Below are 20,166 nucleotides of genomic sequence, written 5' to 3'. Positions count from 1 at the left end.
TTTTAATACTGTCACACATATCTCTGAGTTTCTTCTGTCTCTCAATAATTTTCTTCTGTTTTTCAAATTAGATAATTTCTATTGGTCCATCTTGAAGCTTGATGTTTCTTTCCTTTCCATTGTCATTTTGCTCATAAGCTTAAATAGTGAATTTTTTTAGATACTGCATTTTTCACATCTAGAATTCAAATTTGGTTTACGAGTATCTATATTTCTGCAGAGAATGTTTACCTTTTTACTCATTATAAATTTTCTCTACATTCTTGAACAAAGATGTAATAACTGCTTTAAAGGGTTTTTTTTGTTGTTTTTTACAAACTCTACGTTACTCCAATTTTGGTCTTGTTAATTTTCTTTTCTTGACAATGAGCCATATTTTCTGTTTTGTGGGGATTTTTTGACATTGAGAATAATATGATACACTGTAGAAATGATGCATTCTGCCAAATTTCTCTGAAGAATATTATATTTTTAAGAAGGTAGTTGATTTAGCTGAATTCATACTGTAACTATTTCTTAAGCAACAGAGAGTGGAGTAAATTTCAGTTCAATTCCTTTAACTTTAGCTTACCTGCATGAAACCTGATTATACATATGTGGTTCATGGATCCATAATAAAATGAGAAAAGAGTAGAGGTAATACGCAGAAAGTCAATCTCACTTCTTTGACATTTCTCACTTTTCAAAACTCTGGTTGACCCAAACCCTAGCACTTGTTTTTTTCAGGACAAGATTGCATGTTTTCTATTAAAACTTTACTTCTTATTGTATAAATTTTGATAAGATCTATAAAAATAAGCTTCAGATATATTTGGGAACTGCCACAGTATTCATTGTACACTGGGAATTATTTGCCTCTTATTCTATAATATATCTCCCAGCCTCTTACCTCAGGCCACACTGGTCTTTTAGGTAATGCAATGCGCAATGCTTCTTACCACACAGCCTGTGCTTTTGCTAATGGCATTGTCTAGAACCCAGCAGAACTGTATTGGTTTGTTTTCATGATGCTATAAAGAAATACCCAAGACTGGGTAATTTATAAAGAAAAGAGGTTTAATTGACTCACACTTCTACATGGCTGGGAGGCCTCAGAAAATTTACAATCATAATGGAAGGGGAAGTAAACATGTCCTTCTTCACATGACAGCAGGAGAGAGAAGTGCTCAGCAAAGCGATGGAAAGCCACTTGTAAAACCATCAGATCTCATAAGACAAAAAAACTACTTAAAAATCCAAAGCAAGAAAGATTTCTATCCTGGAGTAGCTAAGTCACCTGGAGAATAAAAGTACATAAAAATGATTATTTAAAATCAAACTGAGTGTGAAGACAGGTGAAGGGTTCACAGAACTCTATACTAACTGCACTATTTTTGTAGCTGTGAATTTACAATTATTTCAAAATTAAAAGTTAAAGAAAATGCAAACCAGAAAGGTGGCAGCAGTGATGTCATTTTCTTAGTATCCTCCATTACAAATATAAAAGATAGAACAACTAGGATGGCACAACCAAAAGTCCACTGACAATATCTAAAAAAAAAAAAGGAGGTAAACATGTGTACCTATACTCCAAAATGTAAGTGCAACCCCACTAACAGTTTTACAAGACCTGCTTAAATTGTTATATATATTTATGCAGGAGGAAGCAGAGCAAAACAGTGGGTGCTAAAGGATCCAATAGCAGGTAAGCAATAAAGTAGGCATGAAGCCCTAACTATGTGGCACTCAGTGGTATTGTAGGAGTCAGGGGCTTGGCCCTATAAATTACTTGAAACTAATTATTTGATGTTCCCTTCTAGGAAAAAGCTGATAATTATTGAAGCCAGATGATGGATGTGAGTGTTCATTAACTATTCTGTCAAATTCTGTATATGTGTAAGTATGCTTTAATAAAAATGTTTCTAAGAATGTAAAAAATGAAACTGCCACAGCCACTCTAACCTGTAGCAATACTGCTCTGATCAATCTGCAGCCATCAACATCAAGGCAAGACCCTCTGTAGCAAAAACTTTATGACTCTAAGGCTCAGATAATGGTTAGCATTTTTTTAGGAAAAAAAGTATTTTTAATTAAGATATGCATATTGTCTTCATAGGCATAATGCTATTTCAATCTTAACAACCTACAGTATAATGTAAGAATAACTTTTACAAGGACTGGGATACCAAAAACTTTGTGAGATTATTGCAGTGGTCTCGAACCAAATGTGCAATATCTCCGAGGTATGCCTGTATTTCTTTTCCTTTTTTTATCTTTTCCTTTTTTTTGAGATGGAGTCTCGCTCTGTCACCCAGGCTGGAGTGTAGTGGCACAATCTCAGCTCACTGCAACCTCCGCCTCCCAGGTTCAAGTGATTCTCCTGCCTCAGCCTCCTAAGTAGCTGGGATTACAGGCACCTGCAACGACACCCATCTAATTTTTGCATGTTTAGTAGAGATGGGGTTTCACCATGTTGGCCAAGTTGGTCTCAAATTCCTGACCTCATGTGATCTGCTCTCCTAGGTCTCCCAAAGTGCTGGGATTACAGGTATGAGCCACCACACCCAGCTCTGTATTTCTATAACTTGATTTTTCTTCTTTCCTACTTAGAAGAGGTCATTATACTCTCTATATAATAGAATTAGAAATTATTTGGTCTTACTAACTTCTCAAATTTCTTTCAATATACTCATATCTTCAAGAGCCTGCTTTAAAACTATTTTCTCCCTTTGTTTTCAAGTGAATAAAGGAAAAATTATTTACTTATATTTTAACTTTTATTTTAAGTTCAAAAAGCCATATGCAGGTTTTTTATATAGGTAAACTTGTGTCATGGGGGTTTGGTGTACAGATTATTTCATCACCCATGTATTAGGCCTAGTACCCCTTAGTTGTTTTTCATGATCTTCTTCCTCCTCTCACTTTCCACCATCTGATAGGCCCCATTGTGTGTAGTTCCCTTCTATGTGTTCATGTGTTTTCATCATTTAGCTCTCTTACAAGTGAGAACATGTAGTATTTGGTTTTCTGTTCCTCTGTTAGTTTGCTAAAGGTCATGGCAGCCTCCAGCTCCATGTTCCTGCAAAGGATATAGTCTCATTCTTTTTATGGCTGCATAGTATTCAATGGTGTATATGTACCCCATTTTCTTTATCCAGTCTATCATTCCTAGGAATTTAGATTGATTCCATGTCTTTGCTACTGTGAACAGTGCTTCAGTGAACATATGCACGCATGTGACTTTAAAACAGAATGATTTATATTACTCGGGGTATACACCCAGGAATGGGATTGCTGGGCCAAATGACATTTCTGTTTTTAGGTCTTTGAAGAGTCATCACCCTGTCTTCCACAATGGTTGAACTTCTTCACGCTCTTACCAACATTGTAAAAGTATTCCGTTTTCTCTACAACCACGCCAGCATCTGTTATTTTAAAATTTTATTTTTAATAATAGTCATTTTTACTGACGTGAGATGGTATCCCATTGTGGTTTTGAATTGTCTTCTTCTAATGATCAGCAATATTGAACTTTCTTTCTACGATTGTTGGCTGCATTTATGTTATTCTTTTGAAAAGTATCTGTTCATGTCCTTTGCCCACTTTTTAATGAGCTTATTTGTTTTTGTCTTGTAAATTTGTTTAAGTATCTTATAGATGCTGGGTATTAGACTTTGTCACATGCATAGTTTACAAAACTCCCCCCCCTCCCCTATTCTGTAGGTTGTTTGTTCACTCTGTCTATCATTTGCTTTGCAGAAGATCTTTAGTTTAATCAATCCCATTGTCAATATTTGCTTTTGTTGCAATTGCTTTTGGTGTCTTCATCATGAAATCTTTGCCCACTCCTACGTTCAGAATGGTATTGCCTACGTTGTCTTCCAGGGTTTTATAGCTTTGGATTTTACATTTAAGCCTTTAACCCATCTTGAGTTAATTTTTGTATATGTTGTAAGGAAGGGGTCCTGTTTCAGTCTTCTGCATATAGCTAGCTAGTTATCCCAGCACCATTTATTAATAGTGAATCTTTCTTCCATTGCTTGTTTTTGTCAGGTATGTTGAAAATCAGACACTTGTAGGTGAGTGGCCTTATTTCTGGGTTCTCTATTTTGTTCCATTTGTCTATTTGTTTGCTTTTGTACCAGTACCATGCTGTCTTGGCTACTGTAGCCCTGTAGTATAGTTTGAAGTCAGGTACCATGGTGCCTCCAGCTTTGCTCTTTTGCTTAGGATTGCCTGGGCTATTTGGGCTGTTTTGGGGATTCATATACATTTTAAGATCATTTTTTCTAGTTTAGTGAAGAATGTCAATAATTTAATAGAAATAGTATTGAATATATAAATTGCTCTGGGCAGTATGGCCATTTTAATGATATTGATTCTTCCTATCCATGAGGATGGAATGTTTTTCCATTTTTTTGTGTCATCTCTAATTTCTGAACAATGGATTGCAGTTATCCTTGTAGAGATCGTTCACCACCTTAGCTGCATACTAAGTATTTTATTCTTTTTGTAACAATTGTGAATGGGATCCTATTCCTGATTTGGCTCTCGGCTTGACTGTTGTTTGTGTATAGAAATATTCGTGATTTTTGCACATTGATTTTGTATGCTGAGACTTTGCTGAAGTTGTTTATCAGGTTAAGGAGCTTTGGTGCTGAGACGATGGGGTTTTCAGACATAGGATCATGTCATTTGCATGCAGGGATAATTTGACTTTCTCTTTTCCTATTTAGATGATTTTGCCTAATTGCTCTGGCCAGGACTCCAATACCATGTTGAATAGGAATGACAGAGGGCATCCTCGTCTTGTGCCCGTTTTCAAGGGGAATGCTTCCAGCTTTTTGTCTATTCAATATGATCGTGGCTATGGGTTTGTGATAGATGGCTTTTATTATTTTGAGGTATGTTCCTTCAATACCTAGTTTATTGATAGTTTTTAACATAAAGTGGTGTTTAATTTCACCAAAAACCTTTTCTGCAATTATAGAGATAGTCCTGTGGGTTTTGTCTTTAGTTATGGTTATGTGATGAATCACATTTATTGATTTGCATATGTTGAACCAACTTTTTCTCCCAGAGATAAAGCTTACGTAATCATGGTGGTTAACTTTTTGGATGTGCTGCTGGATTCGTTTTGCCAGTATTTCATTGGAAATTTTTGCATTGATGTTCATTAATGATATTGGCCTGAAGTTTTGTTTGTTCATTTGTTTGTTTGTTTTATCTTTGCCAGGTTTGGGTATCAGAAACCTGGCCCTGTAGAATGAGTTAGGGAGGAGTCCTTCCTCCTCAATTTTTTGGAATAGATTCAGTACGAATGGAACCAGGTCTTCTTTGTGAATCTGGTAGAATTAAGCTGGAAATTTTTCTGGTTCTTGGTTTTTGTTTTTGTTTTTGTTTTCTTTTTCGGTTTGTAGTCTTCGTTACTGACTCAATTTTAGAGCTCATTATTAGTTTGTTCAGGCATTCAGTTTCTTTCTGGTGTACTCTTGGGAGGACATAGGTGTCTAGGAATTCATCCATTTCTTCTAGGTTTTCTAGTTTATGTGCATAGAGGTGATCATAATATTCTCTGATGGTTGTTCGTATTTCTGTCAGATCAGTGGTAATATCCCCCTTGTCATTTCTAACTGTGTTTATTTGAAACCTCTCTCTTTTCTACCATTTATCTTAGCATCTACCAATCTCTATTATTCCTCTTTGATCTCTTCCAACTCTTAGGCCATACAGAATTTAAAAGATAAACTTCAAATATACACATAATATCTACTTCTTTAGGTATATTGTAAGAATAAATATATTGTAATATCTACGAATTACAAGAGTTATGGCATGGTATTTTGTAACACAGGGTTATACTACCACTTTCAGAACATAGTAGGTGCTCGAAGTTGTGAAAATAATTAAAATAAATTGTAAATATATTCATGGTAAGTCAAAAAAGACAGAAAGATGAAATGAGAAATCAATCTCTGGCTTCATATTACCATTATAGAATTGTTTCTTCAGTACTTTTACATTATGATAAATATATCTTATGCATTAATAAATATAACTTCTTTTAAGAAATAAGTGTCATTCTTAATAATATTTTAAAACTATTAATGATTCAACTAAATGCTAGAATGTTAATTTGTCTAACTAAATATTGCATTCATTTAGCAATTTCTGACCAGAAGACCAGAAAGCCCCTTTACATTTCAAGCAATACCATGTTATAAAAATGACCTAAAAAAGACTTAAGAGTATAACAAATTGCAGTATCTTGCTTCCTAATCTCTTAAAATTTCAATGATTTATTTAGTATTCAGCTGATTTGGAAAACACTAGATGTAGAAAATAATTTTATTCAATGCTTTAGTGTATTTTATTTCAAATTTTCAGAGCTTAGAAATAAGACCATCTGTGCTATATTAGCTGGGAGAAGGATGGTTAAAAGGCAGAATTTCCTTAGCTTGAGTACACAGGTGCTATGACTCATGGTGTGGGAGGGGAGTTAACAAAGCACTCCTTTAACACCATAATCTAACTCTCACAGAGAAATGAAGATTGTCTACTGGAAGAAATGGGTTTTGCATTCATGATTGAAGAGATTGTTGTAATAAGTAAAAAGAAACAGTTTACTGATGGCACACTTATGTGAGTTGCTGTTAAGATGCTTTTTGGATTCCATTATTATGCTATCTGTCTTTAACGCATTGTTTCTTTTTTCTTTCTTTTTTTTTTTTTTTTTTACTTTCTGACCATCTAGCTGTTTGATGACTGTTTGCTGGTATCTTGATTCAAGAACATTTGTAATAATGCAAAACCGAATAATTTTCCGTAAGAATTATTGTGATTTGTACATATATATATTCTTTTTATATTTATTCATTAACACAAATTTCTACAATAGATAAAATGCATAGTACCCTTGAAACTCCTTTAAAATGGAATTTTATGTAATAAAATATATTGCAGTAAAATTAGATGTCATTTAGTTTTCCATTTCTAAATGATTGTTAGTACTTTTTGCGGTGTCATTTAGTTTTCCATTTCTAAATGATTGTTAGTACTTTTTGTGGTGAATTTGATTAAATATTTTAGAATTAAATGACTTTGAAAGTCATTATGGCTTCCACAATATCCAGATATCTTTGTGTAACATATTTTAGGTTTTTACAGGATATATGAAGTTTACTCTGAGGAATGAGACTAAGGTGAGTCTTTTTTTCTCAAGAACTCACTTGAAGTGATTTCCAAATATCATAATGATATTAAAAGTAAGAAATAAGATATGTAAATAAATAAGACTACATTTATACACCAAATATTCTATAAATCAGCACACTGTTCTTAGAATATATGGAACATATGTAGATTAAAATAAGTGTTCATCTTCATAAAAAAGTAAGTAAACTACAGCTTCACACAGCATATTCTATGTAGAAAGCTGAGAATGCAATAATGACAGAAGGGAAATATCTAAGACTTTTACCTCCAAGAATTAAATAGAACCCTTTGTCCTTAGATCTGTATTTAGCCTCTCACAGGACAACCCCTTTATATGTTGAATTAAGAATGCAAAATAATTATTAGTAAAAGTCAGTATTTTGTTTAGTGTTTACTATGACACAAGCACTGAGCTTTGAATTCAGAGATAAATAAGAATGTTGTACTTCCAGGGGCTAACAAATTTTCCGGAGATAAAGAAATATGGCAGCTGATATCTGTATCAAATGGTAAAATGTATAAGTCAAAGTCCTGTAGAAGCATAGAGGATAAAGTGTTACTGTGTTTGCAACTGCAATTTGAAATACAGAAGAAACAATTATTTAGACCAGTAGTCACAAATTGCAGAAGCATATAGCCTGCATTGCAGGCACCCTAAGGAAGCAGATGTTCTAGATAGAAATATTAGCACTCTTTTATCAAACCTATTGCATGCTTAATTCCTTGGTTCTGCAGGTTTTTAAATATACAGTCATCACTTTTAAACTTGAGAAAACATACAGAATGGGATAAAATATTTGCAAACTATGCATCTGACAAATGACTAATATCCATTTTCTACAAGAAACTCAAACAACTCAACAACAACAACAAAAAACCATAAAAAGCATAAACAAATTGGCAAAGAGCATGAACAGACATTTCTTAAAAGAAGATATACAAGTGGCCAACAAACATGAAAAAATGCTCAACATTAACATTGCTCATTATCGGAGACAGACAAATTAAAATCACAATGAGATACCATCTCACATGAGTAAGAATTGCTATTATTAAAAAGACAAAAAGCAACAGATGTTGGCAACAAAACAGAAAATAGGGAATGCTTGTACACTGTTGGTGGAAATGTAAATTAGTACAACCTCTATGAAAACAGTATGGGGACTTTTCAAATAACTAAAATTAGATCTATTATTCAATCTAGCAATCCCAATATTGAGTATACACCCAAAGGAAAAGAAATAATTATATCAAAGGGACACTTGCACTGGCATGTTTATTGCAGCACTGATCAAAGTCATGGAATCAATAGAAATGTTGACCAGTGAATGACTGGACAAAGAAAATGTGAAATATATATACTCCATGGTGTGTATATATATATATGTGTGTACACGATGGAATACTATGCAGTCATACCAGAGAACGAAATCATGTCATGTCATTTGTAGCAACATGGATGAAGCTGACAGCCATTATCCTAAGTGAAATGACTCAGAAACAATAAATGTTCACACTTGTAAGTGGAAGCTATATAATAGGTACACATGGGCTTAAAGAGGAAAATAATAGCCACTGGGGACTCTATAAGGGGAAATAAGAGAAGGATGAAGGTTGGCCAGGTGTGGTGGCTCATGCTTGAAATCCCAGCACTTTGGGATGCCAAGGCGGGCAGATCACGAGGTCAGGAGATTGACACCATCCTGGCTAACATGGTGAAACCCTGTCTCTACTAAAAATACAAAAAAAATTAGCCTGGCATGGTGGCAGGTGCCTGTAGTCCCAGCTACTTGGGAGATTGAGGCAGGAGAATGGCATGAACCTGGGAGGCAGAGCTTGCAGTGAGCCAAGATCGCACCACTGCACTCCAACCTGGGCAACAGAGCAAGACTCTGTCAAAAAAAAAAAAAAAAAAGAGAAGGATGAGGGTTACAAAATAACTTATTAGGTACAATGTTCCCTGTTAGATGATAGATACATTAGAAGTTCAATCTACACCATTATGCAATATGTCTATGAAGCACACCTGTACACATCCATTTTGAATTTATTTCTAAAAAGGACAGAGTGGTTGAATGGATTTTTTTTTTTAAAAGACCCTACTGTATGCTGCCTACAAGAAACCGACTTCATCTGCAAAGGCCCATGCACTGAAAGTTAAGAGACGGAAAAAGATATTTCATGCAAATAGAAACCAAAAACAAGTAGGAGTAGTGATATTTAGATAAAACAGATTTCAAGACAAAAAGCCTAAAAAGTGACAAAAATGGGCATTATATAACAATGAAAGGAGCTTATACAAATACGCACCCAACACTGGAGCATCAAGATATATAAAGTAAGTGCTGTTAGGCTAAAAAGAGTGGTAGACCCAGATACAATAAATGAGGACATTAACCCCCACTTTTAGCATTAGACCAATAATCTAGAGAGAAAATAAAAACAGAAATATTGGACATAATCAGCCCTATAGACCAAATGGGCTTACTAGATATTTACAGACCATTTCATCCAATAGCTGCAGCCTAGACATTCTATTTCTCAGCAAATGAATTATTCTCAAGAATATACCATGTTAAGCCGCAAAACAAATTTTAATAATTCAAAAAATTGAAATCATGTTTAGTATCTTCTCTGACTACAATGAAATAATACTAAAAATCAATAATAGGATGAACTTTAGAAACCATACAAACATATATAAATTGAATAATATGCTCCAGAATGAACAATGGGTCAATGAAGAAATTTTTAAAAAATAAAAATTTATTTAAATAAATGAAAATGAAAACATAACATACCTAAACCTATCAATAATGACATTGAATGTAAATGGACTAAACTCAGAAGACTCTTCCAGACTTTAGCCTAGGTAAAGATATACCAAAAACAGCACTAAGAGGAAAGTTTATAGCAATAAGCAATTACATCAAAAAAGTAGAAAAACTTCAAATAAACAACTCAACAATGCATGTTAAAGAATAAAAAAATGTAGAGCAAACCAAACTCAAAATTAATAGAAGAAAAAAATTAACAAAGATCAGAGTAGAAAGAAAATTGAAACCAGGAAACAATACAAAAGATCAATGAAAGGAAAGTTGGTTTTTTTTAAGAAAATAAACAAAACTAACAAATCTCTAGCCAGATTAACTAATAAAAATAGAAGACTCAAATACATAAAATCTGGCATGGAAAGAAAAGACAATACAATTGATACCACAGAAATTTGATATCATTAAAGACTTTGGAATACTTCCAAACTCATTCTGTGAACAACAATATGCCAATAAATTAAAAAACCTTGAAGAAATAGATGAACTCCTAGACACATACAACATACTAACATCGAACCACAAAGAAACCCAAAGTATGAATAGACATATAACAAGTAATGAGATGGGAGCCATAATAAAATGATTCCATCAAAGAAAAGCCAAGAACCTGATGATTTCATTGTTGAATTCTACCAAACATTATAGAAGCACTAATACCAACCCTACTCAAACTAATTCAAAAAATGGAGGAGGAGGGAGTACTTCCAAACTCATTCTATGAGACTAGTATTTCCCTAATACCAAAACCAAAGGCACAACAAAAAAAGAAAACTATATGCCAATATCTCTGATAAACATGGGTACAAAAATCTTCAACAAAATATTAACAAACCTAATTCAACAACATGGTATAAAGTTTATTCATTATGACCAAGTGGAATTCATGCCAGGGATGCAAGGATGGTTTAACATATGTGATATGGATTAGATATTTGTCCCCACCCAAATTTCATGTGAAATGCAATCCCAGATGTTTGAGGTGGGGCCTCGTGGGAGGTGTTTGGATTATGGGAATGGATTCATCATGAGTGGCTTGGTCCAGTCCCTTGGTAATAAGTGAGTGCTTGCTCTGCATTCAAATGAGATCTAGTGGTTTAAAAGTGTGTGGCACCTCTCACCCCACTCTATCTCTTTTGCTATTGCTTTCACTATATGATATGCTTGCTCAAGCTTCACCATAAGTAACAGCTCCTGATGCCTCCCAGAAGCCAAGCAGATGCCAGCACCACACTGCCTGTACAGCTACAGAACTGTGATCCAATTAAACCTATTTTCTTTATAAATTACCCAGTCTCATGTATTTCTTTATGACAATGCAAGAATGGCCTGATACAACATGCAGTTCAATCAATGTGATATATCTTATCAACAGAATGAAGGACAAAAACCATATGACCATTTCAAAAGTGCTGAAAAAACATTTGATAAAATTTAACATTCTTTTGTCATAAAAACAATAAAAAGTGGGCACTGAGGGAATGAACCTCAACACAATAAAAGCCATATCCAACATTATCACACTGAATGGAGAAAAACTGAAAGCTTTTCCTCTAAGATCTAGAACAAACAAGAATGCTCACTTTAACTCCTATTTAACATAGTACTTGTATTAATCTATTCTCACATTGCTATAAAGAAATATCTGAGACTGGGTAACTTATAAAGAAAAGTTTAATTGGCTCACGGTTCTTCAGGCTGTACAGGAAGCATAGCAGCTTCCGTTTCTGGAGTGGCCTCAACAAGCTTTCAATCTTGGCGGAAGGCAAAGGGAGAATAAATTATCTCACATGGTGGGAGCAGGAGCAAGGAAAGAGGAGGTGCTACCCACTTTTTAACAACCAGATCTTGGGAGATGTCACTCACTATCACGAGAACAGAACAAAGTAGATGGTGCTAAACCAGTCATGAAGGATCCACCCCCATGATCCAATCACCTCCCACCAGGCTGTGCCTCCAACACTGGGGATCATAATCTGACAAGAGATTTGAGTGAGGACACAGATCCAAACCATATTGTTATTCCCCTCCCCACCCATATATCATGTCCTTCTCACATTGCAAAATACAATCATGGCTTCGCAATAGTCTTGCAAAGTCTTGACTCTTGTTCAGTGTTAACTCATAACTTCGAATTCTCAAATCTAATCTGAGACGAAGCAAGTTCCTTCCATCTATGACCTTGTAAAATCAAAAACAAGTTAGTTACTTTCAAGATACATATCTGACCATATTTGTCCTTTAGCCCTGGTCCATATTAACTGGTAGGAGTAACCATTGATAGAGCCACTGATGACATGTGAGTTATAAAAGATGGACACACAAACACACACAGAAACAAAAAAATGACAGAGAAAGAGATGGAGATTAGTGGGATTTACTCTCAGGAGTGTTCATGACAGTACAGAGCGGTTTTTTGACACAGTTTCTTAATCTTCTTGCTGTAGCACATATAGATAAATTTCCACACTTTTATAATTGTTTCAGAAAAAAGAGAAACAGACTATGGAGGGAGGCTTCCTCTTGTTAGTATTTTGTCACCCTTAATAGCAGACAAATGCCTAGGAAACTCAGATTTTCTATCTATGATACACATTAGAGTGGGCCAGGGGAGGAGAGAATCCTACTTGGCACAAGGAGGAGGTAGGAGTAGTCAGGAAACTGTGAAGCCCTCAGCAGAAAGGAGCAGATCTAAGAGCTTTGGAGGTGTTCTCCATCCTTTAGAACTCTCCCATTATGGAGGGTAGTGCTCCAAACCTCAAATAAACATCATATTGGATTGCACCCTTGTGTCAGATCTCTAGTTACTTGACCCTATTTGTGGGTCAGGAGAGACACACCACCATGCTGGGTGAAAATAAGGAGGTAATGGAGGGCCTTCAAAGCAGAACATTAAATGGAATAAGAGGGATGACTACCTACACACTGAAGCTGAGTTTTAAATTACTGCCACTACAAAGGCTGTCACACATTGGGACTAAGGTCATAATAAAGAGATTTACTTAAATCAGGAAGCATTACTATTTTCCCCAGCCTAAGATATTAGTTGCCATTATATAAATCCTCATTTCTAATAAAAACAGTGATATTCCAGATTCAAACAGTGATATACACAAGAATAGTTAAAAAATAACCAGTTTATTTCTAGAGTAATGGAAGCTAGTTTTTTCAAAAAAGTAAATTTAGAATTATGTCTCCTGTCTGACTGTATTATTTTATAATCTTCAAGTCCACACTGAAGTGAATTTACAGGAGCAACTCGGGAGACATGTATCAATGAGAGGTGTTATAAATAAATAAATAAAGACACATGTATGCATAAGTGTGCATAAAACTTACATACACACAGTCACATAAATATATCCATCCATAAATACATACATATACACTTCTCTCAACACATGTCCACAAACAAACCCATGCACACAATGGAAACAAAAAACAAGGAGACAGATGGAAATTTGTGGAATTTACTCTCAGGAGTCTGCATGGTCATATGGAGTGTTTTTAACAGGATTTCCAATTCTTCTCATTGTAGCATTTGTAGGTAAATTTGATTCCTTTTTTGATGAAGTTGTATAAAGAGGAGCAAGTCATAGGGGAGTTACTTCTTCCTGTTAGTGTTTGTCAACCTTAGTCCTTAGTAAGGAGTTTTTTAAGGAACTCAGATTTCTGGAGTTTGAGACCTTTACTAGAGTGGCCCAGGGGAGGAAAGGAGGACATGGAGGAGATAGCAGCTGATAAGGAGCAGTGACGCCCTGGGCAGAAAATAATGAACCTAATGGAATGTAGATTTGTACCTTACCCTCCAGAGCTCTGTTGACATGTGAGGTTGGTGCCCATACCCAGACTGATACACGGGGTATAGGCAATGGGTAAATACTCTCATTCCAAAAGGGAGAAATAGGCCAAAAAAAAAAGGGGTGACAGTCCTTACACAAGTCTGAAAACCAACCAGGCACTAATTAAATCTTAAAGCTCCAAAATAATCTCCTTTGACTTTATTTTCCAAATCCAGGGCTCATTGGTACAAGAGGTGGGTTCCCAAGGCCTTGGGCAGCTCAACCTCTGTGGCTTTATGGGGTCCAGTTCCTGTGGCTACTCTCATGGGCTGGCCTTGTCTGTGGCTATTTTAGGTTGAGATTGAAAGCTGCCAGTGGTTCTACCATTCTGGGGTCTGGAGGATGGTGGTCCTTTTCTCATAGCTCCACTAAGAAGTACCCCAGTGGGGACTCTGTGTGGGGCCTCCAAGCCCACATTTCCCCTCCACACTGCTCTAGTAGAGATTCTCCATGAGGGCTCCACTCCAGCAGCAGGCTTCTCCCTGGACATCCAGGCTTTTCTATAGATTCGCTGAAATCTAGGCAGAGGCTCCCAAGCCTCAACTCTTGGACTCTGTATTCACATGCTTAACACTGTGTGGAAGCCACCAAGGAATATGGCTTTCACCTTTTGAAGCAGTGGACTGAGCTACATCTGAGACTTTTTGAGTCACAGCTGGACCTGCAGTGGCTGGGATGCAGGGAGAGTGTCCTGAGGCTGCTCAGGGCATCAAGGCCACTGGCATGGCTCAGGAAACATTCAGTCCTCCTAGACCTCCAGGCCTGTGATGGAATGGCCTGCCACAACATCTCTGAAATGCCTTCAAGGCTTGTTCCCCATAGTCTTGGCTGTTAGCATTTGGCTCCTTTTAATTTATGCAACTTTCTGCAGCCTGCTTGAATTTCTCCACTGTAAATAGGCTTTTCTTTTTTACTATATGGATAGGCTGCAAATTTCCCAAACTTTACACTCTGCTTCCCCTTTAAATGTAAGTTCCAATTTTGGGTAATTTCTTTGCTCACACATATAAATATAAGTGGTTAAAAGTAGAATGGCCACTTGCCTTGCTGCTTAGAAATTTCTTCACCAGATACCCTAAATCATCACTCTCAAGTTCAAAGTTTCACAAATTCCTAAAGCAGGGGCACAATGCTGCCAGGTTCTTTGCTAATGCATAACAGAATTGACCTTAGCTCCAGTTCCCAAAAAGTTCCTCATCTCCATCTGAAACCTCATCATCTTGTTTTTCTTTGTCCATCTCACTATCAGCATTTTGGTCACAGCTGTTTAACCAGTCTCTAGAAAGTTCCAAACTTTCTCTTATCAGCCTGTCTTCTTCTGAGCCTTCCCAACTCTCCCAACCTCTGCCTTTACCAGTTCCAAAGCTGCTTCCACATTTTCAAGTATCTTTACCTGAAATATAAAGATACCTGAGGAGCAGGTATCTCTGAAATCTTATTCTTTGAAACCTAGGCAGAGGCTCCCAAGCCTCAACTCTTGGACTCTGTGTACCTGCATGCTTAACAGTTTGTGGAAGCCACCAAGGACCAAGTGAGAAGCAATGCCTCACTCCTTGGTACCAATTTTCTGGATTAGTTCATTCTCACATTGCTATAAAGAAATATCTGAGACTGGGTAGTTTATTTAAAAAGAGGTTTAATGATGTCATTGTTCTGCAGGCTGTACAGGAAGCATAGTGGCTTACATCTCTGGGGAGGCATCAGGAAGCTTCCAATCATGGCAAAAGGCAAAATGAGAGTGAGGTGTCTGACATGGTGAGAGCAGAAGCAAGAGAGAGAGAGGGGCAAGCAAGGTGCTGTATGCTTAAATAATAAGATCTCATGAGAACTCTATTAGGAGAATATCACCAAGTAGATGATGCTAAATAATTCATGAGGAATCCACCCCCATGATGCAATCACCATCCACCAGGTCCCAGCTCCAACACTGGGGATTACAATTTGACATAAGATTTGGGTGGGTGACACAGATCCAAACCATACCAGTACTGGATGTTCCAGTTAGAGCAATTAGACAAAAGAAAGAAATAACTGACATCTAAACTGGAATAGAAGTCAAATTATTTTGTTTTAGACAATGTATCAATACAAAACATAAAAACTTCAGCAAAACAAAAATCAAAAACACAATTAGATCTGACAAACAGTTTTAGTAAAGTTGCAGAATACAAAAATCAACATACAAAAATCAGTAGAATTCTGTATTTCAGCAGTGAGCAATCATAAAAAAAAATCAAGAAAGTAATCCTATTTACAATAGCTACAAATAAAATTAAATACCTAGGAATCAACTTTACCAAAGCAGTAAGCAATTTCTACAATAAAAACTATAAAACACTATTGAAAGTAATCGAAGAGGACAGAAAAAAGTAAAATATATTCCATGTTCTTTGATTGGATGAATCAATATTGTTAAATGTGCTAAAATGTGCATACTATCCAAAACAATCTACAGGTTTATTGCAGTTCCTATCAAAATGCCAATGATATTCTTCACAGAAATAGAAAAAATAATTATAAAATTTGTATGGAACCACAATAGACTCAGAATAGCCAAAACCATCCTGAACAAAAAGAAAAACTGAAGGAATCACGTTACCTGACTTCAAACATACTACAGGGCTGTAGAAACAAAAACAGCATGGTAGTGAAATAAAAACAGACACATAGACCAAGGGAACTGCATAGAGAATCCATAAATAAATCCACATGTCTACAATGAACTGATTTTTGACAAAGGCATCAAGAACATACATTGAAGAAAGAACAGTCTCTTAAATAAACGGTGCTTTGAAAACTAGAGATAGGATAGATAGATTAGGTAGGTAGGTAGAGAGATAGATAGATAGATAGATAGATAGATAGATAGATAGATAGATAGATAGATAGATAGATAGATAGATAAATAGCTATAGATATAGATATTTATTTTCCCTGTATACACACACAAACACATACGTAGAAAAATAAAACTAGAACCTTTTTTCTTATCATATAAAAAAATCAAATCCAAATGAATTGAACTCTTAAATCTAAGACCTGAAACTATAAAACTACTGAAAGAAAACTCCAGGGAAACTCTGCAGGACATTGGTCTGTGTAAAGATCTTTTGAGTAATACCTCAAAAGCATAGGCAACAAAAGCACAAACAGACAAGTAGAATCACATCAAGCTAAAAAGCTTCTTCAGAGCAAAGGAAACAATCAACTAATGCATAGGCAACTCACAGAATGAGAAAATATTTGCCAACTACCCATCTGACAAGGGATTTTTAATCAGAATATATGAGGAGTCCAAACAACTCAATAGAAAAAAATCAAATAATCTGATTTAAAAATTGGCAAGTGATCTGAATAGACATTTCTTAAAAGAAGACATACAAATGGCCCAATAGGTATGTAAAAAATGCTCAACATCATTGGTTATCAGAGAAATGGACATCAAAACTATAATGAGCTATCATCTCAAACCAATTAAAATTGACTTTATCCAAAAGACAGGTGATAACAAGTGCTAGTGAGGTTGTAGACAAAGGGAAACCCTTGTACATTGTTGGTGGGAATGTAAATTAGTACATACACTTTAGGTATGGAAATACAAAAGACAAAAAAGCAAACAAAAAAAGAGAATGGTATGGAGATTCCTTATAAAGCTAAAAGTAGAACTACCATTTTACCCAGCAACCGCACTACTAGGTATAAATGCAAATAAAGGGAATCAGTATATTAAAGAAATATCTGCACTTCCATGTTTATTGTAACATTTTTCACAATAGCCAAGATTTGGAAAAAACTTCAGTGTTCATCAGTAGATGAATGAATAAAGATAGCATGGCATATATACATAATGGAATATTATTCAGCCATAAATAAATGAAATTCTGTCATTTCTAAAAGCACAAATAAAACTGGAGAACATTATGTTAAGTAAAATAAGCCAGGCACATATAATTTTTTATGTTTTCCCTCTTATATGAGAGCTAAAATTTGAAACAAACTCATGGAGATAGTAGAATAATGATTACCAGAGGCTGGGAAGGGTAGTTGGGCAGATGATTAATAGGTGAAAAATATAGTTAGATAGAATGAATAATATCTAGTAATTTATAGAACAACAGGGTTAATATAGTCAATAATTGTTTATTGTATATTTTAATATTGGTTAAAGAATGAAATTGTGTTACTAACACAAAGAAATAATAAATGCTTGAGGTGCTAGATACTCTAATTACCCTAATGTAATTATTACACATTGTATACCTCCATCAAAGCATCACATGTACCCCACAAATATATACAACTATTAACATTTTGTACCCGTAATAACTAAAAATTTAAAAAACCTTAAAGGCAGAAATAAATGACATGTAGATTGAAAGATAAAAATTACAATTATATTTACCCTAAATTTTCTGACTCATATACCCAAAAAAATGTCTTAAGTAAACTACAAAAGAAATCTACTAAAAGTAATAATTTATTTTATAAAAGTCATGGGTTACAAGGTAATATGAAAATAAAATTTAAATCTATCTAATACCAGTAAACTTGTATTTGAAACTAAAATAATCGAACTTCTATTGAATAATGTAATAGCTGTCCTAGTCATTGCAATAAAGTAAGAAAAAGATATGAAAAGGATACAGAAAAAAACTGAAAATACCTATTTATAAGTACCACAGTCATCTATGAAAAATATCCTAAGGTAACTACAAAAAGATACTTGAGATAATAAGTGAGCTTAGTAAGTTTGTGGAAAACAAGGTCAACATTACACAAAACTGCATATTTGTATGTCTATTTGCTACCAATAAACATTTGGGAAGTGAAATTTAAAAATATCTCCTTTGCAATGGCATTAAAATATAAAATATTTAGATTGTGTGGTATTTGTGTAAATTAGACATATAAATCAGTGTAACTTCATAGAATCCATAAATAAAATCCATAAATATATGGTTAATTTATTTATAGCAAAGATTCTGAGAAAATTGAACAGGAAAATAATACATTTTTAATACAATCTTGCTGGGACAACTGGATAATCAAATAGAAAAAAAATACAGCCATGCATTTCTTAATGATGGGGATATATTCTGAAAAATGCATCATTAAGCAGTTTAGTTCTTGTGCAAATAACATAGAGTGTACTTGCACAAACCTATTAATTCATGTTATAAACTACTACATATCTAGGCTATACGATATGGCCTATTGCTCCTATGCTACAAATTTGTACAGCATGTTACTGCACTAAATACTGTCGGCAATTTTAACACAATGTTTAAGTATTTGCATATCTAAACATATCTAAGCATAGAAAAAGTACAGTAAGAATATATTATAAATCTTACGAGACTACCATCATGTATATGATGAGTTGTTGACTAAAATGTCATTATGTTTTGCGTGACTATACATGAGTGTCACTGATCATCTAGTCATACACAGTGATGAACAGAAACCTATGCAATATTGATTTATCTGATATTATAGGTGAATCTCAAATGTATTTTGATGAACCAAAGAAACAAGAAACTAGCATAATATAGATTTTCATTTATATGAAACTCTACAAAAGATAGATGTAAACTATAGTGAGATAAGGCAGATTAGGGAGTGTTTGTGGTTTGAGTCAGGCCCTTAAGTTGGATGGATACAAAGGAGCTTTTGGCATGATGACAATTTTTTATATTTTTTATGCTAATTTAAAATTGTTTCAGTATTTGAAACAATAGGTAAAATGATTATATTGTTGTAATGTGTAGTAAACATTAATAAAGCTGATTACAAATTGAAGGCATTTTAGATAAGCATATTCTACAGCTTATGAGTAAAACAATAAAGGGGTAAGTGTGTATATGTGTGTGTTTGTTTATAAAATTTGAGCACCTGTTAGCAAACCAAGTATTACTGAATAATTCAAGAAAACAAATAAGGAAAGATGCAAATAAAAAATTTAAATTTATTTATGGCAATAAAGAATTAATATTTTATTATCCAACGCACATGCTAAAATTAATTTAATGAAGTAAGAATAAATCTAGATGTTATTTAATTATTTATGGATACATTGTCTGAATTACTTTCATCACAAACTAATTTATTATGGAAACTTAAGCCAATTATATATCTTTAGCCTATAAACAAAGTCTGCAAATTATTAAAAATCCTGCAATGAATGATAAATCTAAACAGTAAATGAATGAACCATTAATATGTCATTTACTTTTGACAATAAATTTTAGTCACAGCAACAATGAGCATATGTTCTGTAAATGGAAGAAAAATTATTTTCT

The sequence above is a fragment of the Hylobates moloch genome, unplaced genomic scaffold (assembly GCF_009828535.3).
Source record: "Hylobates moloch isolate HMO894 unplaced genomic scaffold, HMol_V3 SCAFFOLD_4, whole genome shotgun sequence".
Taxonomy (NCBI): Eukaryota; Metazoa; Chordata; class Mammalia; order Primates; family Hylobatidae; genus Hylobates; species Hylobates moloch.
This window is presented reverse-complemented; position numbering follows the sequence as displayed.